The 10,989-nt window shown below is 33.7% G+C and overlaps 1 long non-coding RNA gene across 2 annotated transcripts; it reads left to right on the forward strand.

The window, feature by feature from the left end:
- Nucleotides 1-589: 589 nt before the first annotated feature.
- On the forward strand, nt 590-5,647 carry LOC137024779 (uncharacterized). 2 transcript variants are annotated; one of them, XR_010895752.1, is made up of 4 exons: nt 590-653; nt 1,176-1,331; nt 1,472-1,554; nt 5,539-5,647. It is a non-coding gene; the product is annotated as an uncharacterized lncRNA (long non-coding RNA). The 2 variants fall into 2 exon arrangements; XR_010895751.1 differs by having other exon boundaries at nt 1,472-1,558; nt 5,539-5,644.
- Nucleotides 5,648-10,989: the final 5,342 nt, after the last annotated feature.

Genomic DNA, 10,989 nt, shown 5'->3' on the forward strand with positions numbered 1-10,989 from the left:
TGAAGGTTTCCCTCAGAAAAACGAACTATTCCCTCAGACTGTTTATTAACTTATTATAATTACATTTTATTACTTTTTTTCTGAATAGTTTTAAATATCATTTACTTTTATTGTCGGCCTTTACTTATACAAAGTAATTTAACTAAATTGGTTAAGTAATAAAGTAATTTACCTCAGGAAAACGCACTGATGGTGATGTCCACTCAAAGGGCAGTCAGGCTGTGCGCGCGGTGGGCACAGACCCCGGCTTATATATGCCCGCTGCCCGGTTTCGCGGGCTTAGCACGCGAGTAAGAATTTAAGTATTAAGAGAAAAGTTTATTTATTTTCATTTTTTAAAAAAATTATATACATTTATATAATGACTCATTGCATTAACTTAGCAATAAACGTCAAAAAAGATGTTTTTTTATATAATGCCGGGTTTGTATTTTACTATACTATATTTAAAGCAATGGTGTTATCAAAAATATGACAGTCATATATATATATAAAAATATATACTATGTTTTCTTCCCAGTTTGAGAGTCCCCCTTTGTTAAATATAACTGAGCAACCCTATAGGTGGCGATGTACGCCCGCGAGTCGCCAATAAGCCAATGGATGAAGAAGAGCCAGTCACGCTGACCGTGAGTCTCTTGTATGCTTGAGAGGTAAGCATAGTATAATATGTGGAAATGTAGGCCTATGGTTTTATGATAGTATGTTTTTCATTGGTGGGATTGTAACATTTTTAAAAGTGAACTAATTTTGATCAGTTCTACCCGACCATATGTTGTAGCTCAGTTTACCAACCAACCGCGGTGCATAGCCTACAGTTAGCAACAGATACATTTAAAAAAAAAAAAAAAAAAAAAAAATATATATATATATATATATATATATATATATATATATATGCAGATGCAGAATATTCAATTTATTTAGTTTTATAATAAATTTATAATTCTTATAAAGAAATTTAAATGTATGCAATTAAATTCATTAGATTACAAACTCATGTGCAATATAGAGAATATTATTCAGAATAATGCCTTTTGATATAATAAGGATATTTTCTTGAATATTTCACTATTAGTGCGTCATAATGTCATATTAAATTGCTTTGATTTATAGGGATTACACTAATAATTATTATTAATTTTACCATTTGTTTTATTAATGTTTATTTACAGTGCAATTTATTCTGCTTACCTGACTCATGCAGAATCCTGATGTTTGGCTGTGGTCCCTCCATCATCCAGACACTTTTTGGCAACTGGTCTGTGTATGGAGGCCCCCATGATCTATATAGATCCAGTGTTCTTTTCTCCCACAAACTCCACTTTCAGGTATGTTTTTTGCTCTTTCTCCTCTGTTAAAACGTACTGAACTGTCATATCTCATAGCTGATGTTGTGTTGTTCCGCCATACAGTTAACCAGATTAACCTTACCAATATTACTTCTCTGTCATGTAAATGTTGATTTTAGGAGCTCCTGTAAGCTGGTGGCCATATTGGTGAATGAGAATAGAGGGGATTTGCAGACCACCATTGAGATGTTTCTCTTCTTTCGTAGGTATAAAAGGTATAACTGTATTAGGGGTGTAATGGTTTGAATTATGGTTTGGTTTGTATCATGTTTTTAGGGTTGCAATTTCGGCACAGTTTGATATGTGCTATTCTCAGGGAAAAAGGACTAATGTCAAATAAAAATAAAGAAAAAAAGAACAAATATACAAACTACAAGCAATAGCACACATAAACATTCGAGCAAGGATGGAAATTAAACAGTGCGTTTAGGTATTTCAGGTAATCAAATGTAAAATAACACTGCATATAATCTTCACCTAATAAATTAAATAAAAAGTAATCCTTAAGTTACAAATGTTATTCAGTTTATAGCAGCTTCTTTTTTGTTTAACATTAAAAACAGACAGAAGTCTAATATCCATGCTACTGTCATTTTAAGACCTAATTCATAGACTCAGTATACTAATATTTCAAATAAATTCAGTGATGCTCGACTCTGTATTAAGCTACAAATAAATTACAAAGTTTCAAAGAATGCCTAAAAAAGTAGTGTTTATATACACATAATGGCTAGCCAGGGAAACAAATACATTTATGCTCTTCCAAAGAATCATCTACTGTCAGAGATTGAAACTGAATTTTCATTAGCACATCTTTTTTTTTTTTTTTTCTCAGACCATTATATATCATAATGTGATATACATTTGCAAATTTAATTTAATAAATTTAATATAATTTATTTATTTGTTGGCCATGAAAATAGCCACAGAAGCTGATATGGCATTAAACACAAATAAACAAACAAACCATCATTTTATAGTTTAGGATGTTGATATAAACACTGATCTACCCCCACTGTTATATTAATTATATTTGTGCAGGTTGTAAAAATTAAAATTCTGTCATTTGCACACCTCAAAAGTTGTTTTAAACAATACTCTTGTATTTTCAGAGCAAAGTTTCTTTGCTCTGTTGACTTCCATAGTATGAAAAAAGAGAGAGCCATGCTAAACTGTAGCACACCAACAGGAAATGTGATGTCAACACATTTATAAACTAACATTTGTTCATGTGAAATGAATGTGGAGCACATACATTGACAGAAACGTACATTAGTGAAACTGCTTTGCTGAACAGTGGTTGGGGATTTATTTTTTATTTATTTATTTTTTAACGGAGAACTATTACACCTCTAATGTGTACAATGACATTAAAAACAAAAGTGTGCAGTGACTGAAATATATAATTGTGTACAAGTAAGGGATTATCCATGGCTAGCTGTGCATAAATGATTTTTAATGCATGACATGAAGGCAAAGAACCAACCAACATGAAAAAGAGGCTGGTTCCCTCTGCAGAGTGCATCCAAATCATTAAAGGGATAGATCACCCAAAAATAATAAAGCAAGTCATCATTTACTCACCCTGGTGTTATAACAGTTATCTTATGGACCATGACCAAAGGCCAATATCAGGACTTTCATTAAATGCATAAAATTTCATATCCAGCAGATTTTTTTTTTTAATTCTCTTTTTGTGGTCCATAAAAGAAAGAAAGAAAGGGATAGGGGATTTAAACAGTATATTAAATTGCTTTTCATTTTAAGATAGATTTCCTTTAATGCACAGCTAGCCATGGATTATTCCTGCTTACGCCTTGGTCAGTTGTCAGCAATGACAACTTAAAGCTATTATTGATGTTTGCAGCACCATTTTTATTTATTTAGTCAATTATGGCTCATTAGATCTACATTTCTGTCTACTTTGAATGAGACAGAGAATACAGTAGTGTGTATTATTATTATTATTTTAATGAATAAATGAATTAGAACATTTATTTGAAATAATTATCGAGAGAGAAAAAGATATAAATAAATAAACTTACTTTAAGATGTGCTTAAATGGTACAGTGTCACAAAATGCATGCAAACTAGTCAACACAAGCTAACCTTGAATGGAAAAAACAAATTACACACTGTAGCACCATTATATAATGGGTGTCTGCTGATGTTTGATAAAAAAAAAAAATTGTAGAGGCATGTCACCTTTACCATGAGGGCACAGTAAAAAAAAAAAAAAACTCATCAGGGATGGGAGACCATTAAAGGTGCCATCAAACGTTTTTTTACAAGATGTAATATAAGTCTAAGGTGTCCCCTGAATGTGTCTGTGAAGTTTCAGCTCAAAATACCCTATAGATTTTTTTAAATTAATTTTTTTAACTGTCTATTTTGGGGCATCATTAACTGTGCACCGATTCAGGGGCTACTGGCCCTTTAAATCTTGTGCTCCCTGCCCATCGAGCTCGCAACTCTATAATACAGTGCATTTACAAAGTTCACACAGCTAATATAACCCTCAAATGGATCTTTACAAGATGTTTGTCATGCATGCTGCATGCATGCTTCGGGTCATGTGAGTATAGTATTTATTTGGGTGTTTATATTTGATTCTGAATGAGTTTGATAGTGCTTCGTGGCTAAAGCTAACATTACACACTGTTGGAGAGATTTATAAAGAATGAAGTTGTGTTTATGCATTATACAGACTGCAAGTGTTTAAAATGAAAATAGCGACGGCTCTTGTCTCCGTGAATACAGTAATAAACGATGGTAACTTTAACCACATTTAACAGTACATTAGCAACATGCTAACGAAACATTTAGAAAGACAATTCACAAATATCACTAAAAATATCATGTTATCATGGATCATGTCAGTTATTATTGCTCCATCTGCCATTTTTCGCTGTTGTTCTTGCTTGCTTACCTAGTCTAATGATTCAGCTGTGCACAGATCCAGACGTTAATACTGGCTGCCCTTGTGTAATGCCTTGAACACGGGCTGGCATATGCAAATATTGGGGTGTACACCCCGACTGTTACGTAACAGTCGGTGTTATGTTGAGATTCGCCAGTTCTTCGGAGGTCTTTTAAACAAATGAGATTTATATAAGGAGGAGGAAACAATGGAGTTTGAGACTCACTGTATGTCATTTCCATGTACTGAACTCTTGTTATTCAACTATGTCCAGGTAAATTCAGTTTTTAATTCTAGGTCACCTTTAAGAATTTTAAAACACTTCTTTGTATAAATATTTATGTTTTACTTCTTTAAAAAAAATTTTTTTTTAAATATTATAGATATTATAAATTTTTTAGATATTGAATTCTGATTGGCTGGCAGGTATGCAGTAAAACCGTTTAATGCACAAGTAGTTCCAATTCAGTTTAATCACCGTTCTATATTAATACGCTGCTTTAATTGATGCACACTAGAGAGAGAGAGAGGTCGGAGATCGCATTGCGCTGTACACATACATAATCTTGTTGTCAGCGCTTCCATGATTCTTATTAATAAAATAGCCATGCAGGTCCTAAAGTTGAGTAGCAAATATGGTAAAGTCAACAGAGCTCTCACAAAAGTTATAGAGAAGAAATAGTTTCATTATATTAGAAAGTTTAAGGTTACATTTTAAGGCTTCTAAGCACTTCCAAGCAACGTTTATTGGTGGCTTTAAAGAATAAAAGCTTCTGCACCAAATTTTACTTTTAGGGGTTGAATAATTTTGAACATGAACATTTAGAGCCATTTTGATTTCATTATTCATCAACTGCGTTCTCAGAATTACTCAAATGTGTATTAGAAATGTGTACTGATGCCTTTGTTGGATTGGTTTCACAAAATTTTGTTCTCTGCAGCAAAATATCTTGCAGGTCAAGGAGGTTGAATAATTTTGATTGCAACTGTATGAAAAACACAAACTTAGATTTTTCCAAACCCCCACCATCTAATATACATGTTAATTAAAGAAGAAATTTGTTAAGAGAGCAATCCTGTATATTTCTTTTTTTTTTTTCTAAATAAGAAATAAAATTGAACTCAATATTGAAATGCATCAAGATCAACACGAAAGTCACTTAAACATACACAGTCTTATTTCTGTGCATTAAACTGAGTAACTAAACTAAATATTCCAGCCTGTCAAGCAAAACATACTTACTTGTCTCCTTTTTTCTTTTTCAGTGCTCTGATTACAGATGTTTCACTGCTGTCATTGGCATGCTTGTCATCTGACAAGGATTTTGTGAATAATTGAATAATAATAAATGGATAATTTCTATTCTTGTGCCATGATTGTCCTTTAAATATTTGTATTCATTTGTTCTAGTTGTGTTTTTCACCAGTGTCCTTTTTTAATACATATTAGTTAATAATTTTCTATACTGCTGTAGTATTTAGACATTTTGAGCATTGCATATCACAAATCAGTGACTTTGTTTTGTTTTGTTTAAATGTTTAATGGGTTTGAAACCATAGATATAATTATGTGATTACTTGTAGATAATACATAAGGACAGTTATGCACTTGTTTTGTCTTAATTGTAATTTATGATACTGCATTTTACAAATGGGAGAAAACTCTTTTTTCTTTGACCAGCAGTGCTTGGACACTTACCTGTGATTATCATAAATAACTTAAAAATAATATAGATAATAAGGGATTGAGTAAGTCTGAGCTTTTTTGCAAAGCACAACACAACTGTTGCAGGTGGGTTAAGAATATAGTGAAAGCTTGGATGTCTGATACATAAAAGTGTGTTTTGTCTTTATCCTATTTTGCACATAGCAAATTTATGGAATTAACGGAGATGTCTCCCTTTTTAGGGAGGATTTTTGTCTCCCAGAAATGAATTTTATTAAAAGTCAAAATAATTAATAATTAATAATTGTTCCTTTTTGTAAAATTATATTTTCTCACAAACGTACCACGAAGCAATAAAATCTTTTAAAGAAATGCAGTTTGTTAATTAAATTATGAGGTATGACGTCGCAGACTAAAAACGCACGGAACACACTAGGACATGTAGCCTACTGGTAATGAAATTACGGGCCAGTGACGTTGTAGCTACGTTGCCAGTAAGTCATGAAATTACCAAGTTATTACGAATAGAGTACCTATCTGGGACGTTGTTGGTTATCTTGTTACGTTAGGAGGACGTACTGACGACGTTGTGAGTTGGTGATGGGATGGTAATGGAATTACGAGCACATGACGTCGTGGTTACGTTGTCTGTTGGTAAGTCACGAAATTACCAAAAAGTACGAATACGTTACGTAACGGTTACGTCGTGTGTTAGCAGGGGTAAGTTACCTGTTCGAGCATATGTCCTGACGAGACGTCGCCTCGGAGTCTTTACCGGAGCATCATATACGGTTGTTTTGGCGGTCGCTTTAAGTTTAAAGCTTTTAACCAAAGCCGACGAGCTTCTTCACCTTTCGGAGGTTGATGCAGATCATACGGTGCGCCACAGCCGCATTCCGCTCTGGTCCGTGGATTATGGTCAAAACAAACGTTTTTAAGAAATGCACGGCGTTTGTACCAGTTATTATGGCAACCTCTGACTGCACAATGTGTACCTGACCTTCTAGATTCCATAATATATATGAATAGGCCAGTCAAAAAGGCACACTCGCAATGCGGCTACCATAGGTTTAGTGTCTGACCGGAAGTCTTACACCGAACAGCTCAAAGATGGCAGCGCCCGGGTTTACGTCAAAAATAAGGTGAATACGCAGACTCGAGACTCACTTACTAGAATGGAAGAGAGTGAAGGTGCAGCACCATCCATCTTTTTTAACAGTCTATGATTGTTACATGTGGCCTTAGGGTGGCCTTAGGGTCCAGAAACCCTAGCGGCACCCCAATAATAATAATACTAAACTTTATTTATATAGCACTTTTCATGCATAGGATGCAGTTCAAAGTGCTTTACATAAAAATGATAGTCAAATATCAAACATCATCACTTTCAAACATATTCATCAAACATGTTAAAAAGGATTTAAAAAAAAATACAAAATAGAATACTAATATACTAATACATAAGAGAAACAAACAAAATTAAAAGTAATCAATTACAACACATCTAACAAAAAAAGCTAAAACATATAAACGGCAATTTATAAGCACAATTCAGATTACTAATTAAATGCCAGAGTAAAGAAATAGTATTTTTAAAAGAAAGTTAAAAACATAAGTGTACTAGCTTCTCTAATATCTGATGGTTGTGTATTCCATAAATTTGCAAAGGCTGCATCACCGGTTTTCTTTCATCTATAGCTGGAAACCTCCAATAAACCTGCATTAGATGATCTTAAGGTTCTTGGTGGAATATAATTGACGAGAGAACTGCTAATATAGTTAGGTCTTTTTCCATTACAAGCTTTGTTTGTGATGAGGAGAACTTTAAAGGTGCCCTAGAACGCTTTTTCACAAGATGTAATATAAGTCCCTGAATGTGTCTCTGAAGTTTCAGCTCAAAATACCTCATAGATTTTTTTATTATTCAATTTTTTAACCCTCTGGAGTCTGAGGCTGATTTGGGGCCTGGAGAAGTTTTGACATGCCCTGACATTTGTGCTTTTTTCAGTTGTTCATAAACATATTAATGGAAAAAGTGTCATTACACTGTATTCAGCACAAACTAGGCTACAATAATATGTGAGGAACATGTATGTACATGTTTGTGTTTTTGAAGGAATAACGTTTATGCGTGGTTATTGAAAAAACAAAAAACTTAAGTCACTGAAAAAAGGCCAAAAAAAGTATAGTAAATCTGTGTTTACAATACTTTAGGGTATTGGAGGTTGTAGACTAGAGTTTTTGCTTCAAAATTATGTAAAAATTATGCTGCCTACTCCTTCATATAAAACAATATATTGATTTAGTTTTTGTAAGATACTTTTTGCCAAGAAACACAGTATGCAAGGAGGCGTGAATCACCACTGAAAATGGGCCATTCTCACCTGAGAAGACAAAAGAATTGGATAGTAATGAGCTGAAATGACTTGCATATTAATGAGGCATTTCAGTCAGGTAGGCTGTGAAAAAAAACCTTCTGTGATGTCTCAAGCTCATTATGATATATGAAACATACAGAAAAATATTATTACAATATAAAATAATGGTTTTATATTATACTTTAAAATATAATGTATTTCTGTGATGCAAAGAGTCTGAATATAGGCTTTTAGTTTAAAAGCATGCACATTTGGAGAAATATTGGATTCTCATATGCTTATGTCAATTTTCTATACAGAGGAGTTATTTTTATTTAATATTCATTGTCATTACTATGAGCGCTGGTGTTTTCAATTCATCCTTGAAGTCGGAGGGCGCTATGTGCATTTTTAGTCCACAAATTCATCTAAAAGAAGAAGAGGCTATTCCATGAATGGAGTTTCCAATTCATACTGCAGCCGGAGGGCGCTAAAGAAACAAAAACTTTTTTATTAATCTGTAGAAGAAAAGTAAACAGGAACTAACTGCATGTCTTCTAGAGATCGCTAACCATGACTTTTACATCCAGATAAACACTTTTCAAGACAATAAATACACGATTGAGACGATGAATGCATGTATTGACTGAATTTGTGTCTGAATAGATCTCCCTCCGTGGACGTGGCCGCATTAGCGGATAATGACCTGAATCACGGACTTCTGACATGGCTCTCTTTTCATACAGATTACATAAACACAGAAGGTTTGTTTTCGATTTGACTTACATGATTTAAAACCTGACATCTTAACGTTTTTTAAGACATAAGTTTAATTTTTCTGTGATTAGTATTCACTAAGTTACAGTTAATTTTCTGAGAACTATCAGATTGGACTTCGTTCAGAGGGAGAGAAGAGATCACGCATCATGTTAGTTTTCTTTATTTTACAAAAAGCACAACATTTTGTTTTTACTTTGAGTGTACACAAATAAAAGAAAATATTCTATAGTTTCAATTGATATATTACTTATGTCTCTATGACAAAAAATGACGGAGTATTTTAAGTCTGTTTTGCTGCAATGTGAAAAAAACCCTGCAAAACACGCCGGCGCGTTTTCAGACCTCAGAGTGTTAACTGCCTATTTAGGTCTAGGTATGATCGCGCTCTGACAACGGAAGTGATGTCTAGCACTCAAGCGTTAGACATCACTGCCGCTGTCAGAGCGCGATCAGACCTCACTAAGCGAGTGCTGAACGCAGTTGGACATATAAATACTGTTCGGTTTCTCGCACAAACTGATCGTTTCATGTCTTAGGACATTGTGTCGTCACGAGCCGCAGGGTTTAATTTGGATTTGTCTATGCAAGTTTTATTTAATCTTATAGGCAAAGTTCCCACTTACATGCATTATAAGACTGACAGACATCAACGGTTGAAGTTAAAAATCATCATTTGTGTTCTACTGAAGAAACAAAGTCACCTACATCTTGGATGCCCTGGGGGTAAGCAGATAAACAACATTTTCATTTTTGGGTGAACTATCCCTTTAAGTCTGCTCTTTAAAACAAGGAAAAGAAGTAATGTAGGAGAATAGTGTTTGCAAACAGCAGGAAACTCAGTATATTCATACAGTATGTGCATGACAAAAAATCAATTCGGATTTGAAGCTTGTGACACATAAACATGACATATAACTTTATTTAGCGTTCATGTAAACACTATATTTGGATTCATCAGTTGGAACTGTGTGAAATAGGTCAGTGTTGACAAAGCAATAAACAAGTGTATTATAAAAGCATATAGATTAATAAAAGTAAAAAAAACATGGACATATTTTACATATATTATTACAATTAACAACAACATAAAAAGACAAAGTAAATGGACTTTTCAAGTGTTGATTTCATTTCATTAATATAGATATTAAATAGAGTCAGGCTGAGACCGCAGGTTTGATGGACTCCTTTAGTCTGACTGAAATCATCAGGCTGTTTGTCACTGATTTTAACACAGCATTTGTTCCCACTGTGGTCTTCACTGCTTTCAGTTCCTCTGCTGGTTTCAATCTCTTCCTCTATCCAGGGCTTTCTTTCTCTGCCACCCTCCTCTTACTTCTCTCTCTGCTAGTTCCTGTTTCTCTCTCCCTGGGCATTTTTTCCCCACATTTGTCCCTATCTGAACTATCATTGTTCTAAGAGGTCAAAAAACAGAAATAATACTCTTAATGTTGAACCCTGTAGCATGTTATGATCTGTTTCCTTTTCATGTAAAGCACTTTGAATTACCGTTGTGTATGAAATGTCCTATATGAATAAACTTGCCTTGCCTATGAAGTTAATGTAACTATACACTGTCATACACTGTATATAATCATAGTATTATTGGAGCCTGGTAGAAATTTTCATGGTTTATAAAATAATAACAATTTCCAGAAAAGTGTGGAAACTCTTTTAGACATTACCTTTCAGCAAGCAATTAATGTAAACACATATTATTGTTAAATTGCAATCTACAAATAGGATGTGTTTATTTCTGATAACTGACAGTTTATTTGCCAAAGCCCCTATAGTTATCTTTGCTGCAAATTCAGTACAGAAGTACATAGGCTTGGTGATTCGGACAGGGAGATTAAAAGCATACTTGACCTTTTCATTGTCAAATTCATTTTTATTCAAAAGTGGCCGTTCTTTCTT

Source organism: Chanodichthys erythropterus, chromosome 8, assembly GCF_024489055.1.
Source record: "Chanodichthys erythropterus isolate Z2021 chromosome 8, ASM2448905v1, whole genome shotgun sequence".
In the NCBI taxonomy this organism is placed as follows: Eukaryota; Metazoa; Chordata; class Actinopteri; order Cypriniformes; family Xenocyprididae; genus Chanodichthys; species Chanodichthys erythropterus.